We start from the raw sequence: 21,420 nt of genomic DNA, 5'->3' as shown, positions 1-21,420 counted from the left end.
GTCGGTGGGCACCGACCGCCCACCGTATGGCGAGGCACTCTTTCTCCACCGTACTGTAGCTCACCTCCCGCTGAGCTAGCTTCCGGCTGATGTACAGTACGGGGCGGTCGACCCCCTCCACCTCCTGGGACAAAACGGCCCCCAGCCCGCTGTTCGAGGCGTCGGTCTGCAGGATGAAAGGGAAAGAAAAGTTAGGTGTGTATAAAAGTGGCTCCCCACAGAGGGCTTGCTTAACCCTCTCAAACGCCAGCTGACACGGCTCCGTCCACTTGACCGGATCTGAGGCACCTTTTCGGGTCAGGTCGGTTAGGGGGCTGGTCAGCTCCGAGAAGGCCGGAATGAACCTCCTATAGTAACCGGCCAGCCCCAGAAACCTCCTAACCTCTTTTTTGGTCTTGGGCAGGCTGCAACCGCTGCGGTCTTTTGTATCTGTGGCCACACCTGCCCTCCCCCCAAGTGGTACCCCAAATACCGTACCTCCCTCCGTCCAACTGCACACTTCCCTGGATTGGCCGTGAGCCCCGCCCTCCTCAGGGACTCCAGCACTGCTCCCACCTGCTGCATATGCTGCTCCCAGGTCTCACTATGAATGATGACATCATCCAAGTAGGCCGCAGCATATGCAGAGTGAGGCCGCAGCACCCGGTCCATGAGGTGCTGGAACGTGGCTGGGGCCCCGAACAACCCAAATGGAAGCGTGACAAATTGGTACAAACCATACGGAGTGGAGAAGGCCGTTTTTTCCCTGGACTCTAGCGACAAGGGAATCTGCCAGTAGCCCTTGGTCAAATCCAGTGTCGTAAAAAAGCGAGCCGTGCCCAGCCGATCCAGGAGTTCGTCGACATGGGGCATTGGATAGGCATCGAATTTGGACACCTCGTTGACTCTACGGTAGTCCACACAGAACTGTATTGACCCATCAGACTTGCGAACAAGAACAATGGGGCAACACCAGTCACTGTTGGACTCTTCTATTACTCCCATCTCTAACATAGCCTGAAGTTCTGCCTGAACAGTTTTCCTCTTATGTTCCGGCAGGCGATAGGGTCGTGAACGCACTGTCACACCCGGGGAAGTTTCTATGTGGTGGTGTATGAGGTTTGTGCGTCCTGGCAGGGGAGAGAACACGTCGGCAAACTGCCGCTGCAACGAGGCCACGTCTGCTCTCTGGCCCGGCGAGAGATGATCGTCAACGGGGACCGGCGCCGACCTGTTTAATTTAGTCACCTCCAGTCCCAGTTCATCTCTCTCAATCACCGTGGTGGCCAGAGAAGCAGACGCCACCTCCCTCCAGGCTTTGAGGAGGTTAAGGTGGTAAATCTGTGTTGCTCCACCCCTGTCAGAACGCACAACCTCATAGTCAACATCCCCCACTCGCCGTGTGACCACAAAGGGCCCTTGCCACTTGGCGAGTAATTTGGAGCTAGACGATGGTAGCAATAGAAGCACTTTATCTCCCGGTGAAAGCTGTCTAAGTTTAGCCCCTCTGTTGTACAGCCGCTGTTGACGTTCCTGGGCCTGGAGCAAATTCTGCCGTGATAACTGACCCAGTGAATGGAGTTTTGCTCGCAGGTCCAGTACGTGCTGTACCTCATTTTTACTGGTGCTTGGACCCGCCTCCCAGTTTTCCTTAACCAGGTCCAAGACACCCCGAGGTTTTCTGCCGAACAGGAGTTCAAAGGGCGAAAAACCCGTGGAGGCCTGGGGCACCTCCCGCACTGCAAACAACAGAGGGTCCAACCATTTATCCCAATTACGACTATCCTCGTGTACGAACTTACGAATCATGTTCTTTAGTGTTTTGTTAAACCGCTCCACCAGGCCATCGGTCTGGGGATGGTACACACTAGTCCGGATTGAGCGGACGCCCAGTAATTCGTATAGCTCGCGTAGTGTACGTGACATAAACGATGTGCCCTGGTCAGTCAGGATCTCTTTAGGGATCCCAACTCGGGAGATGACCTGACACAGTGCCTGTGCAACACTCTTCGCCGAGATGCTGCGCAGGGGTACTGCCTCGGGATATCGCGTTGCATAGTCCACTAGAACTAATACAAAGCGATATCCTCGTGCGCTTCGGTCTAATGGCCCGATGAGGTCCATGGCAAGTCTATCAAAAGGGACCTCCATTAATGGTAATGGGCGCAAGGGCGCTTTTGGGGTGGCCGGAGGGTTGACTAATTGACATTCGCGGCAGGATGCACACCACCGACTTACATCCGCCCGAATGCCCGGCCAGTAAAATCGGGCCATGATCCGGTTCAGTGTCTTATCATATTCGAGGTGACCTGCCATGGGGTTGTGGTGAGCCGCCTGGAAAATCATTTCTCTGCGGCTTTTTGGGACAAACAACTGGGAGAGCTCTTCCCCTGTTCGAGCGTCACGACTCACTCTGTATAAACGGTCTTTAACGACAACAAAGTAGGGGTGAGTGAGTGCTGCGTTAGGGTGAACCGGACAACCATCAATTTCCATCACTTGGTCAAAGGCGTGGCGGAGGGTCTCATCCCGAGACTGTGCGAGTGGAAAATCTTCCATGGGCGCCATCTGTGCCCCCCCCGCAGCAGCGTCGGGATGCGGCACCTCCGCCTCACCACTAAGGACAGCACATAACTCACATTTCCCTGACTTACGTGACCGCACCCTCATGGTTTCCCCTGCTAAGCTCGTAAACCCCGGCCAATTTGTTCTCAAAATTAGAGGGTGCGTGAGGCGAGTACTAACTCCAGCCTTTACTCTATGTTTTTTCCCTTTAAAATAAATTTCCAGAGCCACCACCGGATAATCGTGAATATCCCCATGCACACACCTCACCCTCACCCACGATGCCTCTAACAATGCCCCCGGTCGAACCAAGCGCTGATGGATCATGGTCTGTTCACAACCAGAATCCAGCAGAGCTTGATGTGTACCCCCTTGTATACATACCGGTATACGGTACGTCCCTTCCGAACCGGGGGAGGGGGCCGGTGGCCCGGCAACCCGAACCACTTGCCCCACTTCCATGAGAGGAGCCCTGATGTGGCCGGGCTGCCCACACCTGCCCTGGCGTCTGAGGAGCCCCCCGGGGTGCCAGGTGATCAGACGCGTAGGCTGGGCCCTGAGGGAAAGACGGCAGAGGGTAATTAGACGACTGGAGCGATGCATGCTCCGGCTGTGTGTGTGTGTGTGGGTGTGGTGCAGGAGCCGATGCCGCTGGGAACCTCCTCCTCGGGGCTGGAGTGGGACGGCTGGCAGGGATCGTCGCTGGCCTGGTCTCCTCCCTCATGCTCCGCCGGGGAAGAGAGAGATAGTCCAGACGAGGACGATCGCTGCCTCGATGTTGGCCGGGCAGTGGCACTGGACCCAATTGGCTGTGGACGATGGTAACCCAGCGATGAACTGCTCCAGCGCCACCTGTCCAACGACGTCCTCAGCGGAGTGGGTCCCCGGCTGGAGCCAGCGCCTCGCTGCGTCCAGGAGCTGCTGCGCGTATGCAAAGGGGCGCCCGGCTTCTTCAAAGGAGAGCCCCCTGAACCGCCGCCGGTGTCCCTCCGACGTACTGCCCAGCCGGTCCAGGATGACTCTCCTCAGCTGTGGGTAGGCGTGGCGCGCGGCCGCCGGCAGGCTGTGCGCGGTCAGCTGCTCCACGCCGGTGAGCAGGGGAAGAAGCCGAAGCGTTCTCTCCTCCTCCGGCCACCCACACGCCTCCGCCGTGCCCTCGAAGATGTCCAGGTATGCCTCCGGGTCATCTTCCGTGGTCATCCGCTATAGGGCGACGGGCGGAGACCGTCCTCGACCGGGCTCCGGGTCGGCGCCGTGGGCAGCCGGGCGTTGCAGCAGCTCCCGCAGGAGAGCACGATCGTCCCGCTGTGATGCCGCAATGTCCACGAGGAGCTGGGACTGCTGCTGCTGCAGCGTGGTGGTGCTCTCCTGCATCGCAGCGAGGTGCTGAAGGGCCAGCGACAGCGGAGATTGTCCTTCCATGAGGTCCCTGCTCAGGTGCCAATGTGAGCTTTTCCCACTCACTGGGGTTCGGGAAGGACGAGGAGGCGGCGTTGAGGGAGTAAATAGACCGGTTTATTGTCAAATGAAAACAATCAAACAAACAAAAGAAGTCAGCTGTGGCTGCTATGTCAGCGCTCTGCTGCGCTGCGCTGCTCTGACTCTCTGACTCTCTGTCTCTCTCAGTCTTACTCCGTGTCTCTCCGTCTCTCTCTCTGTGTGTCTGCGTGAGGACCCAGCCTACTGCAAGAGACCAGAACCAGGTTACAAACATGCTTATATAGCTTCCTGATTACCTGATTCTGTCCAGCTGTCTGATCACCGGCTGAGCCACTCCTTCCTTCCCTCCAGCAGCCGTCGCTCTAACCAAGCCCCACTGCCACACTACCGCTTTCTCCTCCACCAGAGGGTCATGGGGGGTGCTGTGCCTATCTCAGCAGACATTGGGCGATAGGCGGGGTACACCCTGGACAGTTCGCCAGTCCATCACAGGGCCACATATAGAGACAAACAACCATTCACTCACACACTCACACCTACGGTCAATTTAGAGTGACCAATTCACCTAATCCCCATATCGCATGTTTTTGGACTGTGGGAGGAAGCCGGGCAACCCGGAGAAAACCCACGCACACACGGGGAGAACATGCAAACTCCTTGCAGATAGGCCCTTGTTCCGAAGTTGTTCCAAACGGGGCTCGAACCCAGGAACCTGGGTCTTCTTGCTGCAAAGGCAGTGCTAACCTAGTGCTAACCACTACACCAACCATGGGCCCGTGAATTAATGTGTCTGATAATTAAGTTGTGACTATATACTTTACTCTATTTTTAGCTTGTTTTATTCTTGTTATGTTGTTTTTAATGTTGATTAACTAATAATCAAAAGGGAGAATTGTAATGGTAAATTCAATTTCTCTGGCTCAAAGCTAGAACTGCCCATCACCCGATACCTAGTCAGTACAGAATACCAGGTCCTTTGTGTATAGTTATATTGTGTCTAGCCCGCACCTTCTTGCAGCACCCGCAGGGAGCCAGCTCCCCGATACCTACAATAGACAAAGGGGTATGAAATCACCGTCTGGTAGAGTTTTGTCTAATGGAGGAATGCGAAAGGGAAGCTGCTCAGGCATAAATGTGGAGTGCTCACTTTGCTCGGGGTCTTTCTCCAGCAAGGAGCACTCCTGTGAAGATTGAACTTTTCCTTGCAACGAAAATAAAACCTTGTCGGTCGGCAGAAGTTCTCTATTTCATTCTTCACCAGCAGCAGAGAAATTTCCACAACAGTGTCTTTATACCTTATTGCTATAAAAACAAAAAAAAACGCCTTCTTTCCCAATCCTGGTAAATACAATCTGATATAATGAAGCTGTCTTTACTAAAGCACATCTCAAGTTTTTCATCCACAAAGGATATCAGCACAAATAGAGGACATTTCACTAAGAAATATTCCTTATATCCTCATAAATAGGGCAGTAAAACAGAAGGTGAATTTAATTCGTAACCTCATCAAATTCATACATCGGACACAATCTCTGTTCTTCTGAGATGGCATTAAATCTATCTCTAGTCTGCAGGGCTAATGGCAATGTGCCTGTAGATAACTGTGCACATAAAGAAATTTGTCTTTTATTTACACTATAAGTCACATAAGGTTCTACCTGATAACTATTCTTTATGAGGCAATGGGTTTGTAACTTTAGTTTCTGCCATATATCAGCCGAGCACTTCTGTTTATACCTAAGAAACATGCTGTTCTTAATCTTATTGATATCATTGTTCTGAAAAGTCCAAAATAAAAACCGCTTGGACATCTTCACAAGTCTGTTTCATAATAGAAGCATAGGACATTCATCTCTGATGTGTGGAGGTTCCTTTGCCATATCTCCACTAATGGCCAAAATTGAGGCAAATCTATAAAGACCACAAAAAGCATGAATTGCTCTACAATGTACATTATTGCAGCTTTTATGTTCATGCGAGCCCCAGACACCAGAGACATAATCACACAGGGCACAAGCATCAATCATAAAGTCTTAAATCCTAGGGTGCCATGTAGTTTAACTACTGTAAATGTGCTCTTCCTGACTGCTGCTTCGAACGTTTATATTGATCAGTATAGTGTTGAACCAAAACTAAACAACCTATGATTTGTGTTTTATCTTGATGCACCACTAGTCTGCATTTCCGTACAACAGTATAATCTGGTCATCAACTCCCAAATCAAAAGGTTTCATTTAAAGGGCTAAATCATTAACATAGATTGATAATAACGCAGGAGGCAAGACATCTCCTTGCTTCCCACCAAAGTATCTGATTAGATTCAATCGGATGCGATTAGATTTGCTACAACACACTTGGTTGTTTAATGCAGGGACTCATTTTCAATTACAAATTCAAATAAGCCAGCCAGATCTACAAAAGTATCAATCGATGATTTCACAACTACCAACGTGTCTTTGTGTTTATTACTGCGACAAAGACAGAAAACATGAGGCCAAATGTTTGAGCAAACATTTTGACATTACAAATATAAAGTGAAGTCTCTCTCATGCCCAGTTTGGCAGTCATGGGTAAATGCGAAAAAACAGGGAAGCCTTAGTTTTTCTCAGCCCATTATTATAATCTGTTCATTTAGCTAATCCTCTCTAATGCTGAGAACAACATTAATATTACAATTACATTAATGGCAAATCTAGGGCCTAAAAATAAAATCCCCAAAAACTACCGAAGACAAAATAATTATTCATATTCATATGAGCAAATGAATGACATTGTACACACAGACATGCACACAAGCACACACACACAATCCTGTGCCTCGTGACTTGTTGTTTTCAGTGTCAGTTAATTAAAAAATATTTGTTCAGTACGTCCTCCATGACCGGAGCGCAGTCTCTGGACTGAAAATGTTCACGGACCAGACTCCTCTGTTAAATATTGAGATTTTAGACATTTCCCTGGTAAATGTCGGAGATTAACCCTCGTTTTTTAGGATTGTTAAGTCTTTTTAACTGATCTACAGTTTGGCTTGATCCTTGTGTCGGAAGTCTCCGGAGCACAGACTCTGATATACAGTCACATACAGCAGCAGGGTTTATGCCGCTCACCGGTGGCAATCGGCGGTGCTCTCCCAAAACACTCCAGACTCCTCTGTTAAATATTGAGATGTTTTTGTAGTTGTTGGAGATTAACCCACGTTTTTTTTAGGATTGTTTTAACGGATCTACAGTTTGGCACTGTTCGGCTTGATCCTTGTGTCGGACCTCTCTTCCTGTGACCGCACTCTCGCTGTTTTCTGCTGCCATTAGATATAGAGAGCATTAAAAAGGAAGAATTGATTTTCATTTTTTTTAAAGTCCAAACAAATAAATCAAATTTCCATTTAAAATCGATTAATCAATTATCCCTAGCAAAAGTAAACCTATGTGGAGTTTCTCAGTCACCCAGGTCTTATCCTCTCATCCAAGAGGTTTCTTCTGTTCTGACTGACTGGTGGAGAAAGCTCCAGGTATTGAGCTGCTGTATTCTGGATACTTGTCCACAGAGATGTTACTCAATGCAGGACATTCACCCTCTGACCCACTCTCAGGTTATTAGTTTCACCTGAGTCAATGAGGGTTGTTAGGGTCACCTGAAACACTGCTGTTGCACATTTTGTCTTGTAAGAGTGCTGCAGTGCCTTCATGGGCCATGTTGTTTTCCTGTATGTGTCTTCTCTCTGAGTGAGTGGTCAAGCGAGAGGGAGGAAGTGGTGCAGTGTGAAGCATAGACAGAGGACAGAGTAAGTAAGTAATGTGTAATGTTCTGTGACAGCGGGAAGAAAATAAGTGTCAGTGTGTTCATCGTCTGCCAGGAAAACGTGTGTTCACCTGAAGTATAGCCATGTGGTTCCCAACCACTGTCTGGGAGCGAAAGCAGGAAAGCTTAACATTAGTTAAGTAGTTGCCTTCAATTTCCATAAACTGATTCATGTGTATGTTGGTACATTTCTATAGCTTGTATTTTTATAACTGATTTCCAATTTGCATTGTTTTATATTTTTTTGTTTCACCCGTAAAGGATGGATGGATTGACAGACAGACTGGATTTGGGGACAGAGCATTATTTGTGCCACACTCTTGGCGATCCTCATTTTGAAAGCTTTTTATAACTTTTAAATGGAATCTACACATTGTATACACCATTCGTGTACCACTAGTGTAACTCTTCTGTGTTGGATTATAATGAAACAACTCACATTTTAATCAAACTAGAACTTGTTCTGTTCTGTGCAATATACATGTACAGTATGTTGTATGCAAATGCGTATGGTGCTATATTTTATTGAATAGTCACATACATACAATATCTATCTATCTATCTATCTATCTATCTATCTATCTATCTATCTATCTATCTATCTATCTATCTATCTATCTGTCTGTATGTCTGTTTGTCTGTCTATCGAGAAACATTAAAGTGTGACACCATGGACACTGGGCATCTTAGGATACTCATTTGTATCTACAGAATCCTCTTTATATTACTCAGGAACACTTTGTTTCTTATTAAACCAAAGTAGTTAGTCACACTGGTGGTAACCCTAACCATTATCTCCTCTCCCAGGTTAGACAGATATCTCAACCTAACATAAGTTCAGTGGGACACGGTGGTAAAGTAAATTATGATGAAAAACCTCACAGTGCCAGCAACAGCAGCAGCAGCAGCAGCAGCTCAGTAACTGCCACGCTGCCTTGATTTTTGCAGTACCTGTTATTGAATAATGACAGAACCAAACACTGGTTCCAAACGGGCGACAATTTATCATCGCTCATCGACAGCCAGCTTACAGATGAGAAAGAGAGAGAAAGTGAAACAGGAGGAAGGTGAAAAGAGAAATGCAGAGGCATGAATAATGGAGGGAGTGTGGTGTGTGTGTATTCCCAATGCTCTCAAAATTACTCTCGGTTTGCAGCGTTTAATCAATGACTCTCTCCCTCTATATTTTAAATATGTCGCTCCCTCCCTCCCCCTTGCTCCTTCTATGGTGGTTTTCATCTCACATTTGAGTCATTTTTGTAGAAATATGCTATAATATATGACTATCCTGCCCCCCATCCCACTCACACACACACACACACACACGTATATATGCATGAAGATGAAAATTCATGTATATATATATATATATATATATATACACAGTATATATGCATGTGTGTGTGGGGGGGGGGATGGGGGCAGGGTAGTATAAAAAGTAAAACTTCTCTAAGACTTTTCTGCTTCTTTAAAATCTTCAAACGCAGCTTTACCTTTTTTTTACGAGAGCTTTCTAAATTATTTCCAATCATGGCTCATTGATTATATCATGTAGTTTCCTCATTTTTTACTGGATCAATTCTCTGGTTCTTTGTCTCTTTGTGGCCGTTTTTCCTTTGTTATGACAGTGACATGTGACCAAAAAGGTACAAGAGATTTCATCTCTCAGAGCCATTAGTGACAAATAACATGTCAAAAAGAGCTGCTATGATCAGGAATAAAACATGAGCGTGGCCACAACTAAACAGACGAGTAACACCATCATCAACACCAACATCTGTTTTCTCAATTTATATTGATGTTGCACACAAACTAGTGATGATCAAACAATTATTTTTGGTGTACTGAATCATTATTATCAGTTAATAAAAAAAATATATATATATATATGTATTTAGATATTTTCTTTTTTCCAGTGCAGTACGATATCATTTATATAAGCCTCAGCAGACATTGTTGATGATATCAACTCTAATTACAGCACAATAATCATGGTGATGATATGATATGATAATAAACGAGAAACTGGATCTGGAACCTGCAACCTGCAAGATGACGACACTGAGGGAGCGTGAGAGGACAGGAAGGAAAGACACAAACTAGGGAGAGACAGAACAAGGTTAATGATATATAATGAAGTCATATTCATACCCTGAGTGAGACAGAGTGAGTGTGAGTGCACCACAGGAATTCCACCAGCAGTCTAGGTCTATAGCAGCCAAACAGAGAGAGAGCTCTAACTATAAGCTTTATCAAAAAGGAAAGTGTTAAGTCTAACTTTAAATACAGAGAGAGTGACAGTTTCTCCCGAACTGTCACTGTAAGCTGGTTCCACAGGAGAGGAGCCTGTAACTGAAGGCTCTGCCTCCCATTCTGCTCTTACAGACTCTGGGAACCACACGTAAGCCTGAATTTTGGGACCTAAGTGATCTGTTAGGATGATAAGGTAATATTTCAGGTATGAAGGGGCCTGGTCATTCAGCACTTTGTACGTTTGGTGGAGGAGTGACGGCCCGCGGTTGGTGTAGTGGTTAGCACTCTTGCCTTTGCAGCAAGAAGACCTGGGTTCCTGGGTTCGAGCCCTGTTTGGAACAACCTCGGAACAAGGGCCTTTCTGAGTTTGCATGTTCTCCCTGTGTGTACGTGGGTTTTCTCTGGGTTCTCTGGCTTCCTCCCACAGTCCAAAAACATGCAGATTTGGGGATTAGGTGAATTGGTCACTCTAAATTGACCGTAGGTGTGAGAGTGTGAGTGAATGGTTGTTTGTCTTTATATGTGGCCCTGCGATGGACTGGCGAACTGTCCAGGGTGTACCCCGTCTATCGCCCAATGTCAGCTGAGATAGGCACAGCACCCCCCGTGACCCTCTGGTGGAGGATGAACTGGTAGATAAAAAATAATGGATGTTGCTGACAGGTTAATAATGTTAAATTGTATAGCTTATTTCCTTATTTCCATTTGTGATAAAATTCCTGTCCAGAAATAGTAACTGTTGTGTTGTTCTTATTCAGTTGACTTGCTTCGGCCTGTTTTAATGAAGAACTATAGCAGCTTCCACGACGGCTGTATTTGGCAGCAATGACTGAATAAAAAAAAAGCAAAATCTTTGCTCTCAAGCAAAAACATAAACATGTTTTAAGTCATGGCAGATAAAAAGTTAAGACACATGCCTTAACCTTCTCTCTCTCCATTCTGACATTTCCAATGGCCTCGCAACAGTCTAAACATGAACATCTCCAAACTATCACAAAGCAACCAAAACCGAAAACCAATAAAATACTTATCCGCCTGAGCATCAGTGATTTCAGGGAAGAATCAGCTGCTATTTGTGCTGCTGCTGCTGCTGTGTTTCCTTGGCAAGTCAGAGATCCTCTGCATTGCCAGGGACTGAATTAACAAGGCCTCCATATAATTAAGCAAGTTTATTGGCCCCAAGGGGGTCCTTTCTTCTCACACAATCCCCATTCAGCCTTGTTTATATCCCTTTCTTCTTCCTCTACTTCCTTGAAGCCAGGCAGTGTGCAACCTTTTTCACAAGTATATACAAATAAGTGCTGTTTTGTGTACGGTGCAAATTATGGACAAAATCATGTATCCTCAAATACAAAGAACCTCCAAATACACACACGTACACACACACACACACACACACACACACACACACACACACACACACACACACACACACACCGGAGATCATTATGTTGTGATAAATTTATACATATACTGTATTTGTTTGATGTAGATGTCTGTCTTGAGTCCAAGACAGACATCTACAGATGATGAAAAACACACACACATAGCACTTGTCAAATATCCATAGTGTCCACATATAAAACACAGAACACACACATGCATTCCCACACATATCTGTTTCTCTTTCAATTATACTGTGTATTTATCTTTGTAGTGAAGGAGTGGCACACTGAGCCTCAATCTGCCACTGATCCCAACCCAGATCCGACAAAAATAGAACGTTGTCCCCTTCCTGCTCCTCCAACTCCCCCCATCCCTCCCCTGAGGCTTATGCAAATAGTTTTCCTGTGATTCCCCCCCACCCTTGTGTCGGTCATGTGCTGTGTTTTTTCACTTTAACTCTGTTGGCGACAAATGACAGGTTGAGAGCAGGTAAACAAGTGAAACAAATAAAAAAAAATCCAAATACGTGACAGTGAGAAGGATAGAGAAAGGATGAGAGGTGGAGAGGAGGATGTACATCAAGGGAGGTTAATCAGATCTTAGCTGGAAGTTGATTTGTTGTTTGCAATATTGCTTTTACTGGTTTTCCTTTTTTTTACAAATGCAAGTGAATCCTCTTGGGATGGGATCAAACTGTTTGGATCAAATATAACAATCTAATAAAAGTTCAAATTAAAATAAAATTATTTTTTCTCTTCCTTGAAAAGGCAGTTTACAGAATAATTAAACAAGACCATCAACGCTCAGTGAGTGGCCTTTTATTTACCCCTTTACCCTAAAGAGCTGTAGAATATATTGGAAATTAGGTTGAAAATATCCATCCATCCATCCATTATCTACCGCTTTATCCTCCACCAGAGGGTCGCGGGGGGTGCTGTGCCCATCCCAGCTGACATTGGGCGATAGGCGGGGTACACCCTGGACAGTTCACCAGTCCATCGCAGGGCCACATATAGAGACAAACAACAATATCAAAGATAACCCAATTGAACAGTAATGAAGGTATGAATCTGCGTTTAACTCAGCATGAGACTCTGCTCTTGTTTTAGTGTTTTCATTCTTTAAACATTTCTGCCCTGTCACCGGTTCTGTTCATTATTTTTATGGACAGAATTTCTAGGCGCAGCCAGGGTCCGGAGGGGGTCCGGTTCGGGAGCAAATGGGTTTCATCTCTGCTCTTTGCAGACGATGTGGTCTTGATGGCTCCTTTGAACCAGGAACTCCAGAATGCGCTGGGATGGTTTGCAGCCGAGTGCGAAGCAGCTGGGATGAGAATCAGCACCTCTAAGTCTGAGGCCATGGTTCTCCACCGAGAAAAGGTGGCTTGTCCCCTCCGGGTGAGTGCAGAGATCTTGCCTCAGGTGGAGGAGTTTAAGTATCTTGGGGTCTTGTTCACGAGTGAGGGAAGGATGGAGCGTGAGATTGACAGGCGGATCGGGGCAGCGGACAAGCGCCTGAAATTAGTTTTCTCCGCAGGGTGGCGGAGCGCTCCATTAGAGATAGGTTGAGGAGCTCTGTCACACGGGAGGAGCTCGGAGTAGAGCCGCTGCTCCTCCACATCGAAAGGAGCCAGCTGAGGTGGCTCGGGCATCTGTATCGGATGCCCCTTGGACGCCTCCCTCGGGAGGTGTTCTGGGCATGTCCCACCGGGAGGAGACCCAGAGGAAGTAGTGCGAGGTGTGACGTCATTTGGGCTGAGACACGCGGCTTGTTGGTATGAGTGCATGTTAAGAATACATTTATACATGCTACTACTAATACTTTTAATACTGGTCTCCCAAAGAAAACACAGCTCAGCTACAGTTACTGTAGTTGCACGTATTCTGACCAGGACCAGAAAGAGAGCACAGATTTGAAAGTCTGATTGCAGGACACTTTGATTAATTTTTAATGGTCTTAGCCCCACTTACTGATCAGATTTGCTCTTAAGAACCCCAAGCAGCCTCAGGTCTTCAGGTGATGGATCAGAACAAAAACCTACAGTGAGGCCTCCTTCCAATGACATTGGCTGTGGAGCAGAGACCTGAAGGTAGCAGAGAATATCAACCCATATCCACATTTCAGTTGGCTTATAACTGAGTTTCATTTGATTTAACAACATAAACAAACTTTTATTTTCTTCATTAATCTTTTTTTGTATTTTAGATCATTTTACCTCAGTATACCCTTTTATTAGCCTTAATAAATGTTGTTTACGGTATTTCTATCACTTATTGTTAAGATAAATAAATAGAAATAGGATAAATATTTTAGTTCATTTTGCACACACAAATAGCCAAAAATCCACAAGTGGAAAAAAGGTATCAAAATGTGCCAGGAGAGGTCAAGAAGCTGAAACAAAGGACTTCTCTTCCCTTAATGAAAGAACAATAACTTGATGTGTATCTAAAAAAAATTACATTTCGAAATATAAGTGTGAAAACAGAGGGTTAAACTCTACTAGTGCTTTCTATCCATTACTCCTGCTTCTTTTAGTGCAGCTCTATTTGAAAGTCCTTGTTTTTAAGGTTGTCTTTCATACCCTCTTTCTTATTTTCAAACATTTTAGTTTTGATGAGACAAGAGCTGCGTGAAAACACCTAAAACCATTACAATACATTAGATGAAACTAATTAGAAAGACAAGGTATAATTGGAAATGGTGAGAATCCAAAACATCTTGGGTCTTTGCAGCATGAATGCGCGTCTCTCCTCCTTCAGAAACACTGCTCTGTCTGAACCATCTCATTTGACTTTAACCCTCTATGTGTTGCCTGTGGCAAAAGCAGGAGGTAAACATTAACCCTAGAACACTATCGCTCAAATTCAAAACACCATCACTAATGCGGGTGATTTTTACCCGAGATAATAAATTCACCCAATAAAAAGTAAAACATGACAATACATGACATATTTGAGTAGTGTTCTTTTATTTTAAACTGTGTCATGTCTAACAAAATGAAAAAAGCATCATGAGGGGACCATATAAAAATGCTCCAAAATTACTGGAAAATTAGGGTGAATACATTTATGGGAACACCGGCAATGGTGTTCTAGGGTTAAGCCACCAATCATGTTTTCCTTCATTGAAACGTCAATTAGATGTCAAATTGAAATGAGATAAACTCAGAGGGCAGGATCATGTACAGTTGTCTCATCCACATTGTCATTCTCCCCTTGTCTTTTTTTTTTTGCCTTTTCTCCTCACAAAATGTTGGTGAACTATCTCTGCTCCTTCCTCTAATGGGAAAAGAGTTAGAGGGGAGGGGGAAAATAAGGCTGGCAGACTCTCTAGAGATCTTCTTTCTTCATTTCTCATCCCTTGAGTATTGCAGACAGCACTTACCTTCCCTTCCTTCATGAACGGTGACTTGTCTCTTCCCTTTTACAGATCTATGATATCTTTCCTCCCTCATTTTACTCACTTCACGTCTTATCTCCCTTTCCTTCTTACTCATGAGATGATGTAAGAATGCTCACTGGCTGTGCAACGGGAGCTCTTGTCTTTTATTACTAAGTCGCCACATCAATTACTCAGAGATTTGTAATTAGACAAAGTTCAAACCATAAAAGAGTCCACAGATATAGACCTCAAATACTCCTGAGCCAACAGTGCAGTGTATTCGGAGATCAGTTGCACCTTTTGTCAAACATTATATCTGTGAAAAGTGGCGTTCTTCATCTGTGACATATCATACCAGCGTCATGTCTCTGTTGCTTTGTTGGTCGAGGAGAAAACTCACATCATCGTGTCCTTTTCATTCTTCTATTTATTGAAACCTCACCAGGCAATTAAAAAACATGTTTTGTTCTTAAAATCTCACCTGAGTGTTGAGTAATGGCAGAATGGCTGCGATTAATGTCATTGGAGGCAGAAACAAATGATGAAATAGTGCTTTATTGTTCCCCAGACTAAAGACTCTTGTCTCCTGTGGCTGTACAGCTGAGGGTGAGATGCTTTCACTGGGAAATTAGGCGTCTCTAATGCCAGCTAAGCTCTTAAGCGGCTCATTTCTGACACTTTTGATACCTTGGTTTGACTGTCTCACTCTCTCCTTTCATTCTTCTGTCTGTCTGTTCTACACAGATTCTCTTAACTTAATTTATTTTCCTCTTTATTCTCTTTATCGCTCTAGCTTTCCTCTCCTCCCTGCAGTCTCCCTCTTTACTAACAGCTGAGAGTTGTAATGTTGTGGTCAGTGCCGTGTCGTTTGAGGAGCAGAGCACAGTCAGGCTCAGACAGCTATCTGGACGTTAAGCTGCTTTTGGAAAAGTTCCAAAACCTTGGCTTTCACCAGCTTCCCATTGTTCTTTTATTCCCAACAAATGTCATGTGTACAGTTGGGTTATTGCCCATGAGATTTATATTTATTCATTTATTATCAGAGATGAAACATTAACTTTATAGTAACTTAGGAGGGAATTACAAGTGATCACAGTCTGCATCACTTTTATTTCACACTCTACAACAATAATAAAACAACACTAATATTGCTTGTGGTGGCTTATTGCCAAAGAAACACAATATGCAGATTGACTCTCTGTGTTCAATTACAGATATTGTGTTGTCATATGTATTTAAAGTATTAAACCAAAGTGTTAAATACATCATTTGACCAAACTAGTTATTCAGTCAATTATACTTTGTTTCCTGTCACTTCCAAGAGAAAACCCACTTGATTTACGCAGTTTGAGCAGCACCATCTTTGTTTTTTGATTTAACAATCTGGTTTATCGTCTATTTGACTCTAAATGGATTGTCAATAATCAAGGTTCTGTATGGTCAGTGAACACTATTCTAAATTTAAATCATCTGGACTTTAACTTTCTTTTTTCTGTGGAGTATGTTTCTTCATAATGAAAAAGCCCTGTCGTAGGCCAACAGATGTAAAACCATTGCATTGACATTTGAAGTATCTTTTACACTTTAACACAGCAAATATGTTACTATAAGTCTGTGTGTTCGCATACTCTGTAACTGGGGTTTACAATGCCCTACAATTAAGTTTACGACGGAAGTCTGTAGATTTTGTCTGAGCATTGCCTGCTTAGATGGATCGGCGATTGACCATAAAGTGGATGTTTAGTAGAGGATAAAGTGTTAAGAGAATGAAGAGTTAAAAGTAGTAGCTGGTTTGTGTTGTTTTGTGCATGTTGACATGAGCTCAGTCTGCAGAGCTTGTGTGAGGAGGAAAAGTTGTGTTTTTTGCGTGGGGTCATTGCAGCCTGTGGAGCCAGAATGACTGAAAGTTTGGGGGGAAAAAAGAGGGAATGCCTCTATGACAAAAAAATAGACCATGTCTAGAGCATTAGTTCATTTAATGTTTGATCTGCTGCAGGTAGCTGATGTGTGTGAAGTTGCAGGAGAAAAGGGGTTGTTCATTTTTTTGGATTGTGGATGGAAATCAAGTGCTGTTGGTGGTTTTTGGATGTTGGAGAGATTGGTATAAAATGATAGAAGTTGATGGTGTTAGAGCAAATGGTGAATGAACTGGTTCTAGGAGCTGATTTCTTGTGGTGAACAAGAAGAGCGTTGAATCTTCTCTAGGCTGGACTCACACACAGTGACCAAGAAAGAGAAGGGGGTTTTCAGAAGAAAGGTAAAAGTAAGTTGGTCAGAAAAGAGTGTCGAAAGTAGTGAGAAGAGAAAGAGAACGTTGAAGTTGAGGTTGAGGTTTGATTAAAATGTATATTAATACTAATATTAGTAATAATAATAAAATAAAACTAGTACCGCGAGTGGGTCTGAACGGGTTCGAGCCGATGCGCACCTTGCCCCGAATACGTTCATTCACCTCTTGCGGTACTAGTTATTTTCAGTACTAGGTATTTTCAGCAGCGTCCCCACGCAAGGCGTGTCCGTAAAAGTGTTCAGGGAAGTTCACTTGTCTCACATGTCAATTTTCGTGCAGATAGGACAATGTTGGACTTTATTCCTGTTTCAGGCATTCCACTTCCTGTACGGATCTTTTACAGACATGTTCAGGACGGGTCTCCGGTCTCACATATTAAGTTTCAGGTGGATACAGCAATCCCTGTTAGAGCAGCATGAAAGCCTATAAATGTAATTGTGTCTGCTGTCAACAGGGGGCGCTGTATTTGAAATTGAATATTTTCATATGGATGTCTTCAGGGCCAGCCTGTTCAATCTGAGCAAGTTTGGTTCAGATCGAACCAGGATTTGCAAAGTTATAACAGTTTGCTGTTTTGACGTAAAAATCCAAATTTCCTTTGTTGCCATGGCAACACAGTTATACAATTTGTCATCATATTTTACATGCATCATCACCATGTGTTTTCAGTGCTTGCAGTAATTTTGAGTGTGATACGATGATATCTGTAAGTTATTCCCAAAATCTTAAAGAAACTTTTTTTGTATGTTTTCTGCCACCACCAGGAGGCGCTGTTTTCAAAATTGACTGTTTCTTCAAAGTTGTCTTCAGCAACTTCCCATCAAAACTGTAGGACTAGATAGATTTTATAGCATTGGTGCAAATTCGCCAAAAATGCCTCCTTTTTCGCGTTAAATACGAAATGGCGGCCTTCCTGTAAGATTCACAGGACACTTGTCATTGACTTTTATTTACAGCACAGCCTAATAAACGTGTGTACCAAGTTTCGTTCATGTACGTTAAACCCGACAGGAGATGACCTACTAGCGCTTTTTTGCGTCACACTTTAGGCCCTCCCACTTCCAATTTTTCACACTTTTTTTTTCACTAGCGGTTCTGAATGGGTTCAAGCCATTGCGAGCCCTCCCCGAATCCATTCATTCACCGCTCGCGTTACTAGTTATTTTCAGTACGGGTTATTTTTAGTGGCGTCCCCACGCATGTCGGGTTGCGGCGCCATTGCGACATATGCAAGAAACACGTCAGAGCGAGTCACCCGCCCTCCCGTTCCAAGTTTCAAGGGGATCATGCGATGTACGGCAAAGTTAGAGAGCACTTCCTGTTTAAAATGGCCGACTTCCTGTTGGGTCAATGGTGTGTCCGTAAACGTGTTCAGGGAAGTTCCCTTGTCTCATATGTTTATTTTCGTGCAGATCGGACAATGTTAGACTTTACTTCCTGTTTGGGCGTTCCACTTCCTGTATGGAGGTCATCTTTTACAGAAATGTTCAGGCCAGATCTCTGGTGGGGGCTTGGGAGGCCCCTGGGCTTCAGCCCAGGTAAGCCCATGCATTAAAGCGGCCTTGGTGATACCTGTTTACCTGTGTCTCATTTGCATGTAAAGGGACCAGGCATAAAACAGAGCGTTCTGAAAAGGGCTGTTTTGAACTGCTATGGTGCTTCATCCTTAAGGTATTTTGACCAAAGCATGTCAGAGACCTGTTCATTAGGACATCAGGGAACTAATTTAACTTGGAGAAATGGGTATATGTGCCCTTTAAGTTTTAACATAGCATTCTCCAATAAACCTGTATATAAAAATATATGACTTTCTGCAATAAAAGTCCAAATTATATTATTATAAATAATAATAAATATCATAGCTTGAAAAGAAAAATAAGTGGATTTATCAAAACTTCTCCCAAGGGTGCCTCTGTCTATTCAGCGGTACCTTATGGCTGAGCGCAGGAGTTTTAGTGAGGTCTGGAGGGAATGCTTTCCCTAGTCTTACGCACAGACACACACACACAGACAGGTATAAACAGGACCGAGGTAACACATTGCACAAAGAGCAGCGCAAAAACCCTGTTCAAAGGCTCCATATGATTCCCCTTCACACCGGAAACGTTGGTGGTTAAAGGAGAACGTGAGCTGAGCATCAAAGCTCTCTCTCCCCCTGAGGAGCTGGATAGATGGATGGAAGGACCGTGAGGGAGATGAAGGTGGGATAAAGACAAACAGAGGGAGAACAGGAACATCAAACTGTGGTGGCCAGTAACGCGAGGTGCATGGGAATTTAGGTAATGAAAGCCAGAGAGAAGGACAGGTCAAGAAGACTGAAACAGGCACAGCTAAAGAATTTAGCACAGAAGATGACAGACAGACAGAGACATGATGTCTCTCCATCGCTCTTGAGGGACTTCCAAACTAAATTTGTGAGTTAAAAACTTTTTTATTTCAATAAATGAATAAGCTATTATGCTTTTGTGTCCTCTTTGGTCTCAGTGAACAGAAAGAATATTATTTGTATGGTGCATCATTCATCTGAAAACAGGCTCTGTCAAGCAATACTATCAGACCTGACTGAGGGAGCCGTTGTGTGTGTACAAGAGCAGCAACGCAGGGGCGGGCAGAGACAAGTTTATCCCATTTTTTAGCAGTAGAATTCACATATGAAACTTTTCAGTCACACTCCAATGTGTTTGCAGTCGTCTCACTTTACTAGAGCAATGTTGCTGATGTCTGCATCTGTCCTTGGCTAAAAATAAATCACTTCCTGTGTGCAGCGATGGAATGTGAATGGGCTGAGAAACAGAGATAGTCATGCAGCGTTGACAAGGATTTAAAACAGACTGTTAGATTTTACTGTTTACAGTATATTTTAAAGTTACATCAAATGCAGCATTGCGATGTCAGTGTGTGTCACTTTGAGGTCATGTTGAATGTTATTACTAAATCCCATTATCACTTAATGTATTATTTGTCAATCAATGGCATCATTATTTACCAAAGATTCATTTTGACACTATTAATTCATTAATTTCTTCAATATATTGTTGAAAGTTTTACCACTCGTGCAGTTTTTCTGAAATTTGTTGTAATAATTGACTTAAATAAACGCCTAAACTCAGGTCTCTGAAAGATGAAAAAATAAGGAAGTTGTTAAAAATCTCACTAATGTCCTATGGCTGAAGAAGAGAAGAGAGAAATTAATTGAAATCACCATGAGTGTGGCTGAACTCGGAGTGAACCCCGACAGTTCTGAGGCGGCATCAGTTCTTTTCAAACATCCACTCCCGGGACCCAGATTTCAAAAAAAGAGTTCTTCTCATGCCTCAAACTGTTTTGCATCTTTTATGATTGGCTCCTTCTTTTCCTTTCTATTTTATTTAAACACCTTTGAGGAGGTACTTGCTCAAGCGTGAGCGGGCCAGACATACAAACAGAAATAAAGAAAGGGGGAAAGACGGGACGCAACTGTGTGACCTCCCTGTGAACCTCAGATACAGAGACTTAAAAAAACCACAAAGGACGAGTGGAGACAGACAGACTGACAAAGCCAAGTCGGATTCAATCAGCTCTTTCTGACATTCACTGCGGAGTTCAAAAAGAATTTTCAAAGCAACGTTCTTGTTTTTCAGCTCGTCAAAACATCTGTTGCAAAGATTCTGATGGAGCTCACTACAGGGCTTCACCAAGCTTGTTATTTGAACCAGTTTTAAATATGAATATTTCACATTATGTTACATTTTGTTTTTATACTGACTATCAAGCAATGTTTTACTAAACGGACAGATTTTTGAATTAAGTTCAGCCAAGGATGGATTACTGAATGGGCCTACCCGGCCCAGTGGGACTCCTGGGGCCCTGAAGTCCAAGCCTTTACATAACTATCCCGATATCTTCACTGCTATATTATTTATCCTGATATTTTAAAGGGGCCCTTAAAGCAAATAACACTGGTTATTATGTGATGTCTTAAAAGAACCCCTAAGGCTATATTATCTTGATGGGTCAAATAACAAAGAATACATTATATGATATTTCTCTGTCATATGATGATGATGATGATGATGATGGCCATGTTCACACACTCCAGTAAACAAACTAAATTATCCCGAAAGCTAACACACTCACTGTGGAAACAAAAGAAAGAGTGCTCACTCTGCAGTTATTTCTCAAGACCAAAAATGTCTCCAGAGGAAGCTGCACACTTCACAGCAGAAAAAAAAAACACTCGACCTAAGGCTGCAGTGTGTAAGTTTTCGTGATTTTTTTCGTGACGTGCATGTCAAAGTGGACCTAGACCAGAAGTTCCAATTAACACTGTTTTTTTGGTGTGTATCTGC

Source organism: Microchirus variegatus, assembly GCF_963457635.1.
Source record: "Microchirus variegatus genome assembly, chromosome: 13".
Classification (NCBI taxonomy): Eukaryota; Metazoa; Chordata; class Actinopteri; order Pleuronectiformes; family Soleidae; genus Microchirus; species Microchirus variegatus.
This window is presented reverse-complemented; position numbering follows the sequence as displayed.